General features: G+C 41.8%; 1 long non-coding RNA gene across 1 annotated transcript; it reads right to left on the reverse strand.

Annotated features, from left to right (window-relative positions):
- Window positions 1-8,067: 8,067 nt before the first annotated feature.
- On the reverse strand, window positions 8,068-15,905 carry LOC116217319. Its single transcript, XR_004161728.1, has 2 exons — window positions 14,239-15,905; window positions 8,068-8,813 (listed from the first exon to the last, which is right to left on the reverse strand). It is a non-coding gene; the product is annotated as an uncharacterized LOC116217319 (long non-coding RNA).
- Between the last annotated feature and the right edge of the window lie 4,256 nt (window positions 15,906-20,161).

Raw genomic sequence — 20,161 nt, forward strand, 5'->3', positions numbered from 1 at the left:
CCACCTCCACCATTCCCACTGACTGTGTCCTTCAGTGCCACATCCCCATGATTATGGAACACCTCCAGGGATGGTGACTCCACCACCTGCCTGGGCAGCTCATTCCAGTGCCTGGCCATTCTTTTTGGGGAAGAAATTTTTGCTAATATCCAACCTGATGCATGAAGGTTCAGTGGAAGGTTCAATCCTTCCTGCCTGTTTGGGTATTCTTCCCTTGGTCCTTTCCAGTCTTAGGAAAAAATCCCCTCTGCTTATGGTCTGTCCAATACTTTGGAGTGAATGATGTCTTGCCATGCATTGCACAGCTCTGGAAAAAAACTAGGGCCCATGCTCAAAGTTAACCTTTGGGTCTCCTGGTGTAGAATTAAAGGCAAAATCACAAAAAATGTAGGCACAGTGCTTATTCAGAAAGCTTAAAACTCTCCAAGCCCTTGAATCCACAATGCTCCAGCTATGACTGCTAGCAAAGTTGAGCATGGGACTGAGGATTTTTTTTCTAAATTAAACTTGGACTGGATGTTTTGGTGAACTTGTCTCTTTTATAATAAATATTTTCCCCCTAAAATTATGGATTTGTCTGCTTCATTTCAAACTGTTTCTTCACCCCAGGATTCAGAAAGAGCAATGTTTTTTTAATGTGGAAATTTCTTCCACAGGTCCTATTGTCCTTTGAGCCAAATCCCATTTTATGTTTCTTAAAGATTTATTTATTGATACTTTTTTGGCCCACCTGATTAGTTACGCAACTGCATATTGCAGATGGGATGTAACCACCAGTTTAAACACCTTTTTGAAATGTGACTTGAAGCAGCCAGAGAAGCTTTATCAATACCACACTGATTTATTTAGCACATACAATGATTTACTACAGCATTTGTGTTTTGCTTGATTTTTTTCTTTTTGGTCTCTTCTGAAAAGTTGACACATCTAACCACTATTGTTTTCTATTCTAATCTTTTCAAACTTTTAGCATTTAAATCATCTCTAATAAATAAAAAAAACTTTCAGCTGAAACAGGAGAAGGAAACTTTTTCTTCTTTCCAACTACTCCTGACCATATGGCAAGTGAAAAGTTTTTTTTTTTTCTTCTGTTTTCTGCTTCTGTTTGTTTTGTAATTAAGAGTCCTCTTGAATAAGAGAAAAATATATATATATCTTGCCGATCTTGGATCCTTCCTTACTTGTAGAGCCAAACTTCTTTGAAGTTTCTGACAAATCCCATTATTTTTTATCCTATTACATGCTAAGTTTCCAACTCTTAGCTCAAGCTGGAAGTGCTGAAATGGCAGAAGCAGTCAGCATTGCAACTCCCATGAGATTTCCAGTAACGTTTTGGCAGCCAGGAAGGTGAGGCTCTGGGTATTTTGGATAGGTATCTAAATTAATCTTTTCATACCTGTGTCATTCATCAGTGTGGATGGACTAGCCATTAAGCTCTGTCATGCAGGAAGGCATTGCCCAGAGCATAAATGTGTGCACGTTTTAGCATTCCTGCACTGTTGCTGGGAGCCAGCCCCACCGCACGCTGCAGTGAAGAGATGCTCCCTAGCCTGGAAGAGCTTATACTGTAACTGTGTTTGTTATTATAACTCCTCTCATTCTCCCAAACCCTTCTGTCCATCGGGGAAGTGGGGTGAGTCCTAATTTAAGATGGGAAATTAGAGCTCACAAGTGTAAATGATTTGTCAAAGACAATGACAGAGTCAAAAGGAAAATGCAGAGTTCTTGACTTCTCCGTTAGTGCCAAAACCACCAGAGCATCATTCTCTCCCCTTTGCAAGGGAAAATCTTCTGCTTCACATCTGAAGGGGCAGATTTTCAAAGGCAGAGACCATTGGGATTTTCAGAACTACGCAGTTGTGTGGGAGTTTGGTACCTAGGCATGAAGCAGCTATGTCTTTTCCAAACAAGTCCTCCTACGTTTTGAAAGTCGGACCTTTCACCTAGGCATAGCACATCTCATGGTCTGTACTCCAAAGGTTTCGAATACCTCCAGTTGTCATTTTTGCCCTCTTATTAAAACATTTTCAATGCCAGGCAAGGATTTGATATTTTGCAAGGAAAGACTGTTCCAAGCTCTTCACATGCAGTTCTAATCATTTTTCCAGTTGATAAATACGCCATGGATGACTCCCATACCTTCTTTTTCTTTTCCAAAGACATAAACAAGCTACAGACCATTCTGGGTTTGAATCACAATCAGAGCAGCAAAGTCCTGAAATCCAGCACATTATCTCACGTTAAATACACTCCTGTTCTATATGATTAATATGTTTTCCACTTAATTGAAGTGTGACACACAAAGCAAAAAACGTTAATTGAATTTTAGAGCTCAAAAAAGTTGCCAGATTCTTGGGAGATAATTTTGCTGAGAAGGTAACTTATCCTTCTGAGTTCTATTTCTTTTTTATTTTGGAAGCATTGAAGGAGTGTTAGCTTGGAGAGACAATACATTTATTCATTGGCCTTGCAGCTAATGACTGTTTTATTTTTCAGAAAACACACCTAGCTTGGCTCTTAACTACAGTTTGTGAAAAATATCATAAAAGAAGAAAACCTCTCCACCAAATCTCTGAACTTGAGACTAATCTTAGATTTGATCTCAGTTTGAAGTGCAGGCTGGCTCCTCTTTTTCAGTGAAGCATTCCATCACCTGCCAGACTTCTCTTCTGAAATACAACTTTTATGTTCCATGGCAGCTTAGGCTGTGTATGTTTTCACAGTAGTCCCTTCTGGGAAAAACTGGCCAAATTTTGCGATTCACTGTGCATGACCAATTAAGACAAGAAAATAGCTCATTAGAGCAACTGTGGTTGCAATGACTGCTATAAATAATATGCATGGATTTGGGATGTTTAGGAGTCTGGGTGTTTTTTTTGTTGGGGTGTTTTTTTTTTGTTTGTTTGTTTGTTTTTTACAAACTGAGTAGTGATCATCATATACAAATGAAGAACTTCACAACAGTAGTTGGTCCTTCTGTGATACCTTTAAAATTCAGTAGCATTAACACTGTGATGCTCTGTAAACACATAGTGTTGATGTAGGGACAGGAATTGAGCTCCAGAGGTGCGTGTACACTCCAGAACACTGAGGTCACTGATTTGACCAAATATTCGTGCCAACAGCCTGAATCTCAGTGGTCAGAAAGAAAATGGAATTTGATGTTTTGAAGACTATGTCCTCTCTGCAGCCTGTGCCCAGCTTGCTCTGTGCGTTGGGAAGATAAATCTGAAATACAAACGTGTATATCCTCTGTAACAATATCATTAGTTACTCACAAGCTGTTGAGTAAAAGCACTGCTGGATCTCTGGTAGACCAGTTACCTCTGGGCCTACCACAAAGAAAAATACTGCATATGACTTCATATAAAGGTTTGATAAAAATCCTGTGCTATTGAAATCAAGTGTTGGAGCACGAATGTAGGCACCTCATATATGACTCCTACTTTCAAATTAATGAATACTCCTGACTGTGTTCTTGATAACCTGCTGCACTGAACAATCTTCTGGTGTCCCATGTAAGAACAGAATGTACAATACTAATTAGTTACTTTGCCCAATTACTTAAAATATCTTGCGCATGCCAGCAAATGTAAATACACAATTAGGATGTATTTAGTTAAAAGGCAAAGCAAGATAGAGTACAGCTATTATTAGCCAGGACAAAAACCTTCACAATCTTCATCCATATTCAAGTCTAATTAAGTTTGCAAAATGTGCAGATCAACTCAGCTGGTTAGGGAAGGTTTGGGAAGCAATCCTAGGTTAGAAAGTGGAGTGCTAAGAATGTAGATGCTGTGAGTGACTGTGGTTTGATGACTATTGTTACAATTAGCTGTTTGTTGTCTACACACATCCTATAAAAAACTCACAAGCCAAGTGCAAAAGTAATTAGCATGAGAAAGTTTTGTTAATAGGAATTAGAGAAGTAGTCGCAGGAGATCTTCATTTCAGATGAACAGTGTTAAATGTCAGTTGTGTCAGATGTTTTGTGTTGTTGTACGTCTTTCTACGGAAATGTAGGAAGTAAATAAATTTCAGCTCATTGTCAGCTCGGTTTAGTGACAAAAACAAGATTGAGGGGAAAAAATGAAAAAACATGTTCTCTCATTCTTGCTGAGCACTCGCTGATTCCGTATCCAGAAATGTTACGCTCTTAAGTGCTTGAGATTGTCTGGGATTATAAAATGCTGAAAGAGTCGGTGCCAGAGAAGATAAAGAAAGACTTTCTTCCAGAGAATTTGGAACATTCTTCACTGCCGTGGATGTTTTTCTCAGGTTAGAAGTAATTCCCCTCAATCTGCAACAGGAGGTCTTTGTTCCGAGCATTGCCTCCACACAAAGTAGAGCTTTGCAGCAGCCTGACAGCTTTTATCCTTTCAAACTTACATGGGGAAATAATTAAAAGAGAGTTGCCTAATTTCCACTGCAGAGGGTTTCAGCTTGTCTAAAGGCTGACTGAAACTCACTGCTTTGAAAATAGTGCTCCCATGCCCAATCCATGCAAGGTCCACACACGTAGAAATGGCAATGTCCTGTGATAAGATTTTGGTGCAAAACTCACAGTTTTACAAAGCAGGTTGATGGTCAAAGCTCCAGCAGGTGATGCATGTTATGATAATCTCTCCAGTTGCAGTTGGTCCAGTTGCTCTCAGGACTGGAAAGTGAACCCCAAAATGTGTCCACCTGAGGTTAATCCCTACTTGTTTTGTAAAGGGCAAGGTGTGTTTCCTCCTCATGTCACTCCAGAGCCAAATGAGTTTCACCAAAACAAGAGAGAAGCAATTGAGAGCTCATTACTACTGATAACACACTACAAGCTGGCAAGCTTTGTGCTTGTTAAAAGTGTTTGCAAGATCTAGAAAGCCTATTAAAGCCAAGCACATTCTTCTCATCTTGCAGGTGCTCCATTTCTGTGGGCTTCAAGGTACCAAAAATCACTTCTGTCTCCCTGGTCTTGCAACAGTGTTGAGCAATGAACCCTAAATGAACTTTGATCTTTCTCGAGGTGTTGCAATGTGCCTTGTGGCCACAGACAGGGAGAAAATGCAAGGGATTTCTATGGAGATAAGTTTCTTGCCCACTCTTTAGAAATCAACCCTCTAAGAGTCCGTCATTAGAGACTGCTGTGACATTTGTTCATGTGTTATGGCTCTTCCAGATGTGTGCATATATTAATATTGCTGCTTCAGAGAATATTTTAGCAAACTGATTTTCCTTGTTCTGCAGCCAGGGCTTTCTATAACATTCCCAAAGCAGAAGAGATGACAATACAATGTTTGTATTTCCCAGGTCCTTGGTACTTCAGTTCAACTAAGGAAAACTTCCATCCTGGATGGAGTCTGTCTGAGAATTGCTTTATTATATCTCTATAAAATAACAATAAAGCAAAGCAAATAATCCAGTCTCAGGTGAAAATTTGGCAGAGTAAAGCCACAGGTCCTAATTCTCCATCTTCCATTAAATTCCCAGTTTCCTCCTGGGTGGAGAAAGGTGAAGTGTCCTCAATTCCTGATAGCCCCAGCTTTACGTGCTCAAACACTCAGGCACTTTTTAATAAAGGACTTTGGAAAGTGGATGTGGATTTGGCCTACCCAGATACCCACTTTCTTTTCCTTTTTCTTTCTTTCTTTTTTTTTTTAACTGTTCCATTTACTGAGAAGGAAGGAAGTGGTGAGAAAGCCGAGCTCCGTGCCCAGCCACAGAATCCCAGAAGTTTACAATACTCCCATATTCTCAAGGACACTCATATTCTTGGCAGGCTGATGCTAGTGGCAGGCTTACCTCAGTGTGCTTATGGCTGCTGTCAAACCCTTCATAACATGGCAGGGTACATCTTGTTTGTGGATACCCTAGCCTTTTCTTATTCAATTTCCAACTGCTAAATTATCCTGTGCACTCTTGTAACTATATAATCACCGTCAATTCCTGCATTGTTTGAGGTGACTGAATCCAAAGCATTTGGGCTTCTTTGAGTCCTGTGTGCCAGACCTCAAAGTGACCTTAACTTACAATCCCTTGTTTCTTTTCCTCTTTCATGTACTTACTTTCCAGGATCAATCTCTTTCCAAAAATAATATTAACTTTGGCCCCACATCCTACTCCGTTTCTCTCCGGTGTATGTCTGGAGCAGTGAGGATAAGAACAAAGCTTTCTGTCTTTAAAACACTTCTCCTTCAGCCACAGTTGGGTCCTTTACATCCACTGCAGATCTAGGGAAAAATATGGAATTTTTTGCAATAAGGGAACTCCATGCCCAGTGCTAGTGACTCGTGCAGCATCTATTAGGGCTGTCTGCTGAGCTTGGTCCCATTGCATCTGAGTATCCTTCAGGCATGAAGGGCAACTCACAACCCAAGGGCACTAATACACCATCTCTTTCTTCCAGCTTAGAACATTTGTCAAATGCATTCTGCATTGAAAATACAAAATAAAAAAACAATTACAGAGTAAGCGAAGAATAGTGAACAGATATTGCAGTGTAAAGAGACAGATAGGGCAGGAGAGGCTGAACCTGGAATAGTGTGATGTTCTGGTGGCTGCAACAAAAGCCAGTAGCTGGAAGTCACTGGTTGTAAGGTTATAACAAGAAGCTAGAGCAATGCATTTGGCAGAAGAGTGCTATAATCCTTGGAAAGAAATTCCTGCCAGAGTCAGGGAGACTTTTATCCCTTTGTACAAGGCTGGGTGCCCTTCTGGAAGATACACCAAACTGAAACACACTTCTGTGCGCTGTTAACCAAGGAAGGACCTTAAGGAGAGGCACAGTAGTCTTCACACATCTTAAGCACTCATGAATCTGTGAAAAACAAATTTCCTCCTTTTGAATGCACAAGATTTCAGCCTTGACAGAATTTCATAGGGCACATACCCATGAAAACTGCAGGGAAGGTATGATCCTATCACCGTACTTGCCCCTAGTGAATGGGTTAAAGAGCTCACTCAGGAGAACAGCACTGTTGACATCCTTGCAATGCTGAAGGTGCTGCTCTGTATTTCATTCAGCAGCTGTTAGAAAGCTGAGACATTTTTCCCCGTGCAAATTAATGAGGAAGGATGTGGGCTATAAGCCTGTTGGGTGCTACGCTTAGTACTGGCAATCAGCACTTTTGTCCCTTCACTTTTAGTGCTCTGGGCACCTGGGGATGACATGTCCATGTCACATCAGCAGCAGTCAGGGATGAAGGAAGCTGCTGCTATTTGTCTGCATCCCCATTTTTGTCAATTCAATAACAGGAACCGATCTGCGAGCAGCACTGTGACTCCAACAGAGAGCTGTGGGATAGGATGGGCAGCTTAGGAAGAGCAAAAGGATGCAGAGGTATCTGTTCCATGTTCCATTTGCAAATCGCAGGGCAGGGCAGGAAGGGTGAACTGGAGAAGTGTTAATGCTCCATTAGCTTATCTGATGGGTGGAATCGGGCCCTCTGGGGTCTAAAGTTGTTTTTTTGTGTGTGTGTGGTTGTTTTTTCATGTTTCCTATGGACAAACATTCCTCTTGCCCTTCCTCTCATGGGGAGCAGTTAATTACCATCCCTCCTTCCTCTCCGCCCAAGCAGGGCTCTGCTGATGTGATGTGTGGGCACCTGTCCCAGTGCTTCCGTCCAGCACACATCATTCCTGCTTTGCATCCTGACTTTTGGGGAGAAATCCCTCTATTTTCCCATCCACGCCGATTACCTCAGCAGGCCTGACCTATTTTTACTGCCTGTGGTTCTCTTCTTTCTGGGAGCAATGACACTGGTATACAGTAAAGAAAGGGCCCTATCTGAGCCAAGTACTCTTTATTTAGAAGAAAGATTTTTATTTAGAAGAAAGACTTTTAAGAGAAAACAGATTTCAAGGGCAATAAATCACTCTGTATCTCTCTACCTAGAGCTTATTTATCCCCCTGATGTTAGATTGACATTTTTGAGTTTTCTAGAGTTGGTCCTCTTTTGGGTAGCCCTTGATGCTGAGTGCTCTGGGACCCAAGGAGGATGGGTCCTGTGACTCCTTACACCCAACAGTGGCTCAGCAACTGTTACAGTGTGGCTGGGACCTTGAAATTGGGCCACACTCTTGTAATTGAGTCCTCAGCATTTGCTGAGAGATGGTTTATTGTGTTGTCCTGCCCGTTCCCTTCCCATTCAGACAGGAAAGGCTTATACAATAACTTCACCTCGTGGAAAAGGTCATGCACAAAGTTCACAAAACACTGTCTCTGTAGTCCCTTGTTTACTGTTTAGTATCGCTATGCCCATCCCATAAGCCACAAAACAGGGAAAGAAGTTTAAAAATAATCTCCATTTTGGCGCATTCCCCATAATTTGGCAGTATTTGGGTTGAGGCTTTTGGTTTACATTTATCCGAGTGTCAGAAAAATCAGGACAAAGCTCAGCTGGAGTTTCACAGTTTTGCTGAGCTTCACAGCGAACCCCCATGCAGAATTGCCGCAGGTTTTATAGGTCTCTATCCAGCCCATAAATCAGTTGAGGTCGTCTTGAATCTCAGCCCAGGTATGCCATGACACCCCAGCGGCCCCGGGACTGATCCAGACAGCTGCACAAAGGCTCGCACAGAGCTTGCCTCTGCTCAGCTCCAGCTCTGCTGCTGCCTTTCTGCATGTCCCATCCGTTGGCCTCCATGCCTCCTTGCCCAATATGCCACCATGCAGCCCTTGCACGTTAGCAGCATCCTCAGGTTGGTGATGTCTCAGTGCAGAGCTGTTATCACTCGTTGCAAACTGTTCTTTCCTCTCCGCATATTTGAGTGTCAGATGTGGAAAACCGGACAGGATGATCACTCAGCACTCACCTCGTCTCTGCTGCCTGCTGGAAAGTCAAGGCAAAAATGAAAAATGAGCAAGGGAAGAATCTAGAAAGCACTGTACGTCTCAAAAGGCAGTGGGGCAAATCGAGTCCAACTCTGCTGTGGTTTTGCTGGTATTGATAGAGTTGCACCAAGAGACACATACTCAGATGTTCCACTGATTTGTCAGCAGGCAATTGGTAAAAATCTTTTAGCACTTTTACTTAACCATGTGATCATTTTTTCTTCCCGCAGAACTCCTGTGGGTAGGATGAGGCATTCCCCAAAGAGCACTGATGATCTCATCCGGGCTGACCCCACACAGAAACCTTTAGCCCAAGTATGAGCACTGATCACTTACACAGCACAATTACCAGCTGATGCTCAGTTTCATCTTGCATCAGTTTACCCACAAGGGTTTCCATGGAAATTAACGTACAGCATCATACCTGTTATATCATGCCCCGATCTGCTGTTTTTCCATGGGCTGTACCACATACCAACCCTATAAACCCTTGAAAAAACCTCTGTTCCAAGGTTTAGTAATTATCCAATGTGCGTGGAGCAAATCCAAAGCATATTTGGGCCTTGTGGAGCTGTAATTATGCTGCAGACTGCATGACTAACGGACTGCAGCTGGTCACAAGGTATAATGTGACCCCTATGGCCACATCTGAACACCTTTGCAAGGATTTTGGGGGTTGAGTGTTAAGTCAGCTGCTTAAACCTAGATTTGGGGTTTAGACCAGATTTACTGCGAGCATGCCTCTGTATGTGCATTGTCAATGTGATACTGCTGTGCCTGTGTTGATAGGACAAGGATCAACATTTGGGGGTCATGCAATGTCTGCATGCCTGTGCCTGAGTTGTGCAATGGAACACACTGTGCTCCATGGCCCAGGCCTCTTCCTCCAGCCTTAAAGAGCTTTTCAGCCCAACAGTTTGAAATGCAACAGTAGCCAACCACCACCAGCATCATCCATGGGATCCACCTCGAGTAGTGCTGTGAGCATCCCACATGAGCATTTGTGCACGGTGCCCTTGACAAAGCTGCCAGATTCCTTTGATGGTTTTCTTTGTTGTAAATTCAGACAGGAATTATTTCAGATTTGGAAAAAAATAAGTGTGAGAGAGAGAAAGAGTAGCATTAATGGAAAACCCTAGGTTACTGATAGCCCAGCAGTGGGATAAAAGGCTGCAACCACAAAGTCACATCCAACAAAATTCTTTAATTTTCACCTTGTCTTATTCAAAGGGCCTCTGGTTTCAGCCACCAACCATCAAAAATGCTATTGAATTACCTGTGGAGGGAAACTCAATTGTGTTGATAGTAGGTTATTTTCAGTAGCAGAAGCTCTTTTCTGTGAAATTACGTCCTCTGAGAACTGCTTTGGAGAGCAAGCCTGCTCACGTTCAGAAGAAGCACATGATGTATTCCATTGTCCACAACCTATCAGTCTGATCTGCACGTCCTGCCATTATGCCAATTAATTATGTCTTCCAGCATCTACCCACGTTGATGCCGCAGGGACTTGAAAGTTATTCAGTGTGTGCTTGGGACAATCTCATTTCATATCCTTCTGAAACCTCAGAAGGGACAATGAGATCCCTGGAGCACAGGTTGCTCTGTGAAGTCCTTGTAAAAATACAGATAATCTATTTGCTTTGCCCAGGAGTTAGTTTTGATTCCAAGCACGATTTCATGTGGGATTGTGGAATTTCTGGTAACTTTGATACAATCATTTCTGTGAGTTACTGAGATATTTTATTCGTGTTTACAGCTCAGATATGTGGCAAAAAAAAGAGATGGAAAATAATTGTAATTGGAATAAATTTTTCCTTCCTACCACTAATTCATCAAAGGATAATTTTGCCAGTTAAACCTTTACTTGTAAGATGTGTCTATAGCACAAATTCAGGCAGTGAGTGCTGATATGACATCTCTGATGGGAGATGGGGAAGTAACACTAGCAAGATGGTTAAATTGCATATAATGACTGCCTTTCTACTGTGTTCACCTCCAGCACAATATCTATGTATCTACCCTCTTCTTTCCCCAAACCCATTTCTCCCCTGTAATTTTTAAGGAGAGTTATTGTAGCTTCCAAGACTTTAATGGCAAGTAAAGTTGTTTTCTCCTTCAGAGACTGATAAAGTGAAACTTATATCTTGCAGCTGCCTTAGTCGCTCTCTTGAAAGCATGCTCACCTCGCTCCTCTGGGCAGCAGCATGGGCTGGGGCTGCCCTTCTTCTGCCCGCTGCCTTGGGCTGAGCTCATCAGGAGTGAGAGAGTCTGGGCTGCTGCTGGAAAGGGGATCAATGCCCAAGCTGCGAAGAAAAGAAACTGACTCACACTAGAGGTTGCTGGAGAGAGGGCTTTTGAAAACATTTTCCGTTTCTAATTTTGGTAAGGAAATAGGAAATTACTGTCTTAAAACATTAAATGTCATGAAATTTCAAACGCCGTTTGGTTCTGATAAATATCTCACAACTTGTGACGAGGTTGCTGGAAATCTCCCCTAATAGCAGTGCCATGTTGGCAGAAATCTTTGATCTCCGCTGTAGCCTTGTCTTCATGTGGGCTGCACTGGCCTATAGTCAGATAAAACATCAATCATCTGGTTAGTTAAGTTTTTAAAAATAAATTTGAGTCAGTCCGTTTTCACTTTATAGCAGCTATACCCAACCTATCTGGAGAAGCAGTAAAAGACTTGAAACAGGCCATTGTTAAAACACCTTTCACCAACTTACATTCAGACTCGCAGAAGGAGTCTGAAACCTTGATCCATGCCTTGTTCAGCTTTGGTTGAGCTCTGGCTCTACTCAAGAAACTCAGCCAGATGCCATGTCCTCTGCTGCTCACAAGGCAGGTCAGCATTGTTTGTACATATTGCTATCTTCATTAGGTCATAAGTTCTGATGTAAACATGAACAACTGTGTTGAGTCTCAATGGCCACACAGGTTTTTGGGCATCAGTTTGTCTTTAGTCTTTGCCTTAGAAGGTTTATTTGTAATCTTAGCTGGTTTTACATGAACCTTCTGCCACATAATGTAGTCTGCACATGTAATTATTCATTGTAGTTAGGAGAATACCCTCATGCCCATTGAAAAGACAAGCATCAAAGTTGTAATTTAAGCTGAAGAGCCTAACAATGCAGCCAGTCATCTCATGGGATTTTCTGAAGGACTTCTAGGTCTAAATCCCATTCATTTAAATGGACACTCTGGCTTCTAACAAACAATTACTTTCAGAAATTCCACCTCCTTCGCCTGCTCTGTTGGCCCAAACACCTGTAAGCAGTCTCTTCCTTTCTCATCAAATGAACTCACTGGTGATTGCCCCAAAAGTCTTGAGCTAGTCTTCATGCTAATGTGTTCAGCTTCAGAGAATGACATAAGATGCTTTATTCATAGAATCATAGAATCATAGAATCACAAGGTTGGAAACGACCTATAAGATCATCTAGTCCAACCATCTTCTCATTACCACTGCTACCACAAGCTACTATTCCTAGAAGTGTGTAAGGCTTCAAGGAAAGTTAAATGTGCCACATTCATTTGGACTGGATTTTCTTTAGGTTTTAATCATCTGTGTTGCCTTTACATTGCCCCAGTTGTATCAGAAGCAGCAAAAGCAGAGGCAAAGGCACTGTATGTGGTAGGATAAAATGCCAAGTCTAACAGCAGCCTGGGCTTTGACTCACATTTGTGATGGAGCACAGCTCATCTGTCACCACTACTACAGCCTGCCTCAGGCAAGGGGAATTAATTACAAAGCTCGAGAAGAAAATTCAATAACAGAATTGAAATATTCCCATTGGTTTCCCTTGAATTAGATCACCGAGATAACGTCTGTTCATTGTAATACATGATGCAAGGTGAGATAATATTGCTAATTAGAGGGACACTACACCCAGCTCCTGCAAAGCTCCATGGAGTCATGCACAAACAAGCTCCAAGGAAGAAGGCAAAGTATCAATAGGGATGACTTTAATAGATTCACCTCTGATAAGCACATTCCAGTGAGTCAGTGCAGGATGAGTTGGTGCTAGAATTGGCATTCATGGAGATACAATGTAGTAAAGAGAGCCAGTAAAGGCCTTTTTTTTTCTTTTTTTTTTTTTCTCCATAGATTGTATTTAGAATTCTATCCAGTATCTGCTTTACTGCCATTCCAGGATGCTGTGCTCATGAGGTGGTGCTTAGGAAAATGTGGGAAAAAGGTGGGAAGTAAATATACAAAGAATTACTTGCAGTTGGTGCTGAAGTGGACCCTGAGTGACCCAAACTCCTGTCCTCTGAAACAAATCCAAATCATACTAGCTCTGCAGGCTGGCTTCTGATTCAGTGTAGAATTTGTTTTTCCCATCATGGGAGAGAGAAAACTTGCAGTCCAAAGAGGGAGATGTCAGCTCATACGCAAGTTTGCTCATCAGAGAGAAATGATGCTGCAAACACTCACTGCAGAGAAGCAGGCTCAGCAACACAATCACTTGCTGCAGTGCCTTGTGGACAGAACTGCCTTTGAAGGATTAATAACAAATTGAAAGCTCACTGGAAATATCTCCCTTGTTTGTTTTGGCTTCCAGAGCATTTCTGAGAGTAATTACGAGCAGTTGAGAAATGGAGAAGACGAAAAATGAGGTTAGTGCACGGAGTGGTGGCCCAGGAGATAGAGGTTGATTCCCGACCCCTACCATGGTCTGGTGTCAGGAGAGGCAAGAAGCCCACTCCCACCCACAGCTCAGCTCTGCTCCCAGCCCTGCAGCCATGCGGAGCTCAGTGGCAGTGACATCTCTTCCTGAAGGGTCACCGGTGCTTATATGTAAGCCTTTCTCAAAAACAGCACACTGCTTCAGATGGGGGAAAATCCCAGGTTCCCACGTGCAGATGCATATGCTTTTAAGCCAGTGGATATGAATGGATTTGTGCTCCGGGGGAATTAATGTGTTTATTAAGATACGCGTTTGCTGGGCAGTGACAAATCTTTCCTTCCAAACACAGTGATTAAGGTTTAATTTTATGCCGGATTACAGCCAGCTCCGTTTGCAAACCAGCCCTCATCCAACTTTGCACACATATTGCCTGGAAATGAACGTTACTCCCCAACTGCTTAAGCAGCTTTGGATAAGAAATGATGGTTTCAGGCAGATTAGGGGCATAAGAAAGATCTCCAGGCTCAGAGGAAGTTAAGGGAAAGCGTCATCAACAGTTCAGGAAGAAATGCCACCACCTGTGACAGTTTGAATCTTCCAAATTGCTTGGGAGAGCCCAAGAAAGTCAATGGGAAACTGATGGATCAGTGAAGGGGGTGAAATCAGAGGTAGTGAGCATGAAGCCAGCCTATATGTGCACCTGTATACACATATATCTATATAGATGTATATATATATGTACATACACACACAAATATATATCAGAAGGAAAAGGTATGATCTTCAGCCTACCTGTAGCAACAAAGCAGAGGTTATGGTGCTTGAGTTTTTGTTAAATTGTGGCATCCAGGAGCATCATGGGACCTGAAGTTATCAGTGCTGCCCTAAACACAGAAAGCATGTTAAAGGCACATTAAATAACAAACTATTTATTCTTGAGCACACGTGTTATGGTTGTACTGCAAGGCTCCACTGGGAGAGAACAGCAGCGTACTCGAATGACTGGGCACATCCTGATCTGAGTACCAAAATTCTGGGTGGACCTAAAAGTTAGCTTTTTAACCAGGAAAAAATAACATTGCAATCTTCTCTAATTAAGTAGATTCTGCTTGTTTATTGTTTTCAAGTATCTGCAGCTCTGCTCATCAATTTTTCACAATATTCTGTGGCTATTTTCTCATGTTCAGCCTCTGCCTGTCTGATGTTTTGTTCTCTGGGGGTTTCTTTCATAAATTTTTACTATTGCCTTGGAGGGTTTTTATTTTATTATATTATATTATGTTATTTATTTATTTTTTCCTTTCTCAACTGTCTGTTGTCACTGCAGTGCAGTGAGAGGAGAAAGCCAGACAGTGGAAACTCCTTTAACTGAATGACATGGAAAAACCCCTCCGGCTCCCAGTTGGCCAAAGAAGGTCAAATGTGGTCCTAGCTATAACTCTGTCAATGGATCCCAAATCCACTATTTAACATTGATCTCTGTGCCATATTGACACCAGTGACATCAGTCCTGATATCAGCATGATGAAATACAACCAGGACATATAAAAAGGGGCTTCATGGTGCCAGATTTGGTCACAGCAACCACTGGAACAAAAATGAAAAGGAGCTGTTGTATGTCTAACAAGTTGTTAGTAATAGGTTATTAGTAATAGGTTACTAGTAATAGTGCTTTGTTAGAGGAGTTGTGAGGGTTGGGTGGGTATTGCTTGCTTGTTCCACATCCACCTGGGATGCTCAGGGAGGTTTTGAGGTGATACTGTGAGGAGTGAAGTGCTGGGTTGCCCAACACTAAGCATGGGATGATTCAAAGGCTCCCAGTTCTGAAAGCCAGATGTGAACACAACTGTCCCCAGCCACCCTGGGGACATCCTGTCTGAGTTTTACATCTACAAGCAGCTCCATGAGATCATACAAAGACCTCTGGAACATTTTGCCAAAGGGAGAGTGCAAAGTGGCTGAAGTGGTTGTAGGGAAATGGTTATGAGCTGATAAAAATCACATGGTAACTATTTTTTTTTAATAAAATGGAGGGAGAAGGAAGAGAGCAATTCAGATTTTCCCTTGAAAATTTTACAAAATTACTTTCCACGTACCTCAATTATCTTCAGATTCATTATATATATATGAATATATATATATGAATCCATGCTTACAGAGTGAGTCAATAAAAGCCAACAAAATGAGAACAGTATGAGACAGGTCTTTGGATTGTATAAATAAAGCAGAGCTTAGGTGACATCACTGGGGCAACAGTGATTTATACCAGCTGAGGATCTGGCCCATAAAGCAGGAACAACTCCTTCTGTGCTGTGATTTATGTTCTCCCATTATTGACTTCTTAGGAATAAGCCCTCTGTTGTAAACAATCTGGGAAGAGAAGAGGCAATTGTATCTTAATGAGACAGTGGTTCAAAGCACTGCCCTGCTACGCTGACCCTTCGATAGATCAGAAAGTCTCCTTGATTTAATTACAGATCCCCAGACTAGACAGCTCCAAAACTCACTTATGGACTGATATATATATATATATATATTTGGTTTTTTGTTTTTTTTGGGGGGGTGGGGAGGGTGCAATTCATAGATATTTAGAATTCAGCCAAAGGATGACAATTAGTTAGAGGGGATCGTTGTTTGTGCGCAATTACATTTTCCTTAAGAAAAAAAAGAAGTCCAATTTGAGTCTATGCAGGTCTTGACTTCTTTCCCAGGCACAAATAATAAGTGGTTCTGCCTTTTAGGTCTACAGGAGAAAAAAAATCAAGAATAGAATTATGGGATTTTAAATGAGAGTCAACACACTGTGCCTGTGTGGAAGGTTCCCATGTGGAAATCCCCCATCCAGTCCTGCATGTTGTTTTTAGCGGATAGTTCAGGATTGTTCCATTAGGATTATCTCATCTTCAAGAAGATCTATTTATTTTTTTAATTTTTTTTTTTTTTTCCAAATCTGTGATATACAGCAGAGGAAATAATACAGCATGCCATGTTGTGTGGCAGTCCATGTCCAGAGAGGACTGATGGTCACTGAACCAGCGTGGAAGCTGTCTGTGTGCTACCAAAAGCCCTGATAAATATTCCGTAACACCTACCTCCTCATCAAGCCTTTGAAATATCTCCTCCTTTAGCTTTCCCCTCATCTCTGTGGATTCAAACACTTTTGTGTTATACCTGCCAGAAGTCCCTGCATGATTTAAAAGCTGAAATCCCATTCCATTTCATGATTTACAGTTGGCTCCCAGAGTGAAAGGCACAATTCCTACTCACCCGACTGCACATCTCCCTACTGCATCCCATATTCCCTGACCCACGTCACTACCTGCTTGGTACCTTTTCACTCATTTTCTGGCTCCATCCTTTTGTCACTTCTTGTATCCTTCCTTTGGTTGACCAACCTTTAACATCACCACCTGCCCTTGGCACACAACCTGTGCACCACACCAGGTCTCATTCATATACTACTGTTAGTTAGTTCATGTCAATCATTACCTCAAACATTCAAAATGTAGCAGAATTTTGGAAGGAAAATGTATTGTATATCAGCATTTTTATCCCCTCTGAGAGTACTTTTTTTCTCTATTTCCAACTCCCTTAAGCAGGAATTCACACTCCCTCAGGACTGAAGTCTCTTGAGCAAAGTTATGGAATATATTAAAAAGGAAAATTTAGCCCATGCTGTAAACCACATATTAATATTTAATAAACCCTTCCTTCTTTTAACACAAATAAATATTATGGCTCTCTGAGCTGAAATACTTTTAAATGGAGCAATGATTTATATTTTCCCAAAATGAACAGTCCTCAAATGAAGTTCTTCTGAAATTATTTTAGAAATATGTTTGTGAATGAGATGTGTGTCTAAGAATAACTTTGTAGATTATAAGATCTGAAAATATCAACAATTATACTGCTGTTGTTCAGTTCAAGGGACTCTACTTTTCTCTGGGTATCAGGAAATTTTTCCCTAAAATTGAGGGCATTTTAATGGATTCTAGTTAAACACTTAAATCTACAGTCATAAACTTGTCTGGAAAATACAGTGTTGTATTTTTAGGACTGGAAAAGGACATAGGGAACTTGTTTCCTCCTATTAAAATAATCATCAGTGTCTCTCCTAATAGAAGAGGGGAAAAAAAGAAACAGAATAATGTGACAATTGTAATGATCCCACTCTGTCATAAAACAAGTATGTTAATAGTGAGACGCAGCCGTCGGGCAGCAGAGAAGTGCTGACATCTGGATGGCATTACTGGAGCTAGAGCTGTGCTGGGGCCACGGGGCTGGGGCAGGTGGGTGCCCTGCCCCAACCATGAAGGTTGCCGTTGCCTTTGCCATGAAGGTTGTCACTGCCATACAGCACCATGAAGGCAGACCCATCGCTGTACTCCAACTCTCTCTCTGTGCACAGTGCTGATCTGCAGCCCACAGCAATGCTCCCTCTGGTAACTCCCATGTTGAAGGACCCCTGTAACACCACCAGGCAATGGGGTGCTTGCACCCACCAAAATAACTTGTGCTGAAACAAATCAAGCAAATGAATCCCAGCAAAATCTCCTTTTTTAGTTATTCTGCTGCAAATGTTTATACTATATGCAAACAGTGTACAAAGGGTAGCAGGATGAGAAGAACCCTTCTAGGAAGAATCTCTTCTCAGAAAGAGAGGTTAGACATTGGCACAAGCTGCCCAGGGAAGTGGTGGGGTCACTATCCCTGGAGGTGCTTAAGGAAAGGTTAGAAGTAGTACTTGGGGACCTGGTTTAGTGGGCAGTACTGGTGGTAGGTGGAAAGTTGGACAAGATGATCTTGGAGGTCTTTTCCAGCCATTATGATTCTATGATTCCATCTGTACTGGGACTCCAACAGAAGGAGGCTTTGCTCCATAATTCAAGTCCCTTTTGCCTGTAGCAGCAGGAGAATCATAGAGTATCCTGAGTTGGAAGGGACCCATGAGGATCACCAAGTCCGAAGGACCAAGTACTACTGTGGTGCTGGTCCCATTCACTCCATTTGTGCTGCATGGGAAAATGTAAAGGCAGCAGGCTAATGATAGGGCTCCATAAGGCAAAATTTCCAGTGCAAAATGCTGTGCTTCTGGAAAAGAAAAAATTCATCCAAAATAAATAAACTAAGGGAAACTATACTTTTAATGGACAAAACAGATAACCCTATGTAAGGATCATGTCAATTTTATAGACTGTGGTTAGTAAGCTGAGCAAATAGAGTTACACCTTAGTCATTTCAAAACTAGTTGAGCAGAGGTAAAGATGAAGATTTGCATAGGAAAATCATTTGTCTATAAATGAATGGAGTCAGACTTGTTGATCCTTATGGGACCCTTCCAATTCAGGATGTTCTACGATTCTATGAATTGCCAGTGGAAAAAAAATGGAAGGGCTGTTGGTGGAGATCCCAAAAGGACTGACGTAAGGGTTGCCAGTCCTGCTCACGTCACTGCAGCCTTCAGCACAAAGCAAAACTGCAGCACGGCTTGGAAGAGCAGAAGGAGTGGATGTTGACGTGCTTAAGCAGAAATCTGTGACGTAGGGCTGCTAATTATCTTAATAAAGGGACCTACATCCTTACAGGGTGGTGACATTCAAGGCAGCATAAGGCAGCTGCACTGCCTTACCCAGCAGAGGGTCTGGCACCTAGTAAGCTATTAGCAACATAGCTCCCAGAGGGTAAAATACAAAAGGAAAACAGCTCGATGTGAAAAGAAAAATGACACCAATAACAACATAATGAAGCCTTCCCATGTATCAACTGGCTGAGACGGCTGCAAGCAAATCCTGGGTATTATCTGGCAAAATATGATTAAAATTATGCCTGTAAGCTCCTTAGGGGACAGATATGAAAGCTATATATACTTCAGGGTTTTCCTGTCTCTCTGCATTTAGATTTGCAGTTTTCTTTCACAAGTCACCGGAATGGGCAGCTCTGGTGCCACGCTGACACAGCCAGACAAGCCAAGCCAGGCTGCTACCTTACCTTACAAATGGGGTGAGAGGAACAAGAACTGTGCTGAAGCACATTATTGACAAAGTGTCCAGGCTTTAGACTAATTGTAAATCAACACCATACCGTGGAGTTTCAGAAAGTAAGATTGGTTTCGGTGTTATTTCAGTGATCTAGTGTTTCTTTAAATATTAACTAAACCCTGCTCTGCAAAACCAGAGATAGTAAAGGGAGAAAGCACTTCTTGCAAGGCATCCCTTTCCCTGAATTTTGTGCTCAGTGTTCCTAAATGCTTTCCTTACCCTGGTTTTTAGTGTTCCCAAGCGATGGGGACTCCTATCCAGGCAGCAGCTGAGCAATCCTGTTTATTTATAAGAATCAACCCAGAACCACACAAAAGGTTATGGCTACAGGCCAAGTGTCTTTGACATCACAGCCTGTCATTAACGGCATAAATCCTCCATGATTTCATTTCCCAGTCAGCTAACCAGCATCTATCACAGATTATTTTAAAGGAAAAAAATGTCTAAACATTTACCTTCAAACCCCAAACAGATCATATCATTCTATTTTGCCTTTCCGATATTAAATATATTCTCTTGGATATGGCAGTTTTATTACAGGTTGTGACCAGTCATGGAGCTTGTCTTGGAAAGAAACATGTACAGAGAGAAGTTTTCTTATTGCTCCCTAAGGGAAAACACAAAAATGGCATTTTACTTAACAAAACCTTTGCTAAATACAGGGCTTTGCTCTATTT

Source organism: Meleagris gallopavo, chromosome 20 (assembly GCF_000146605.3).
Source record: "Meleagris gallopavo isolate NT-WF06-2002-E0010 breed Aviagen turkey brand Nicholas breeding stock chromosome 20, Turkey_5.1, whole genome shotgun sequence".
Lineage (NCBI taxonomy): Eukaryota > Metazoa > Chordata > Aves > Galliformes > Phasianidae > Meleagris > Meleagris gallopavo.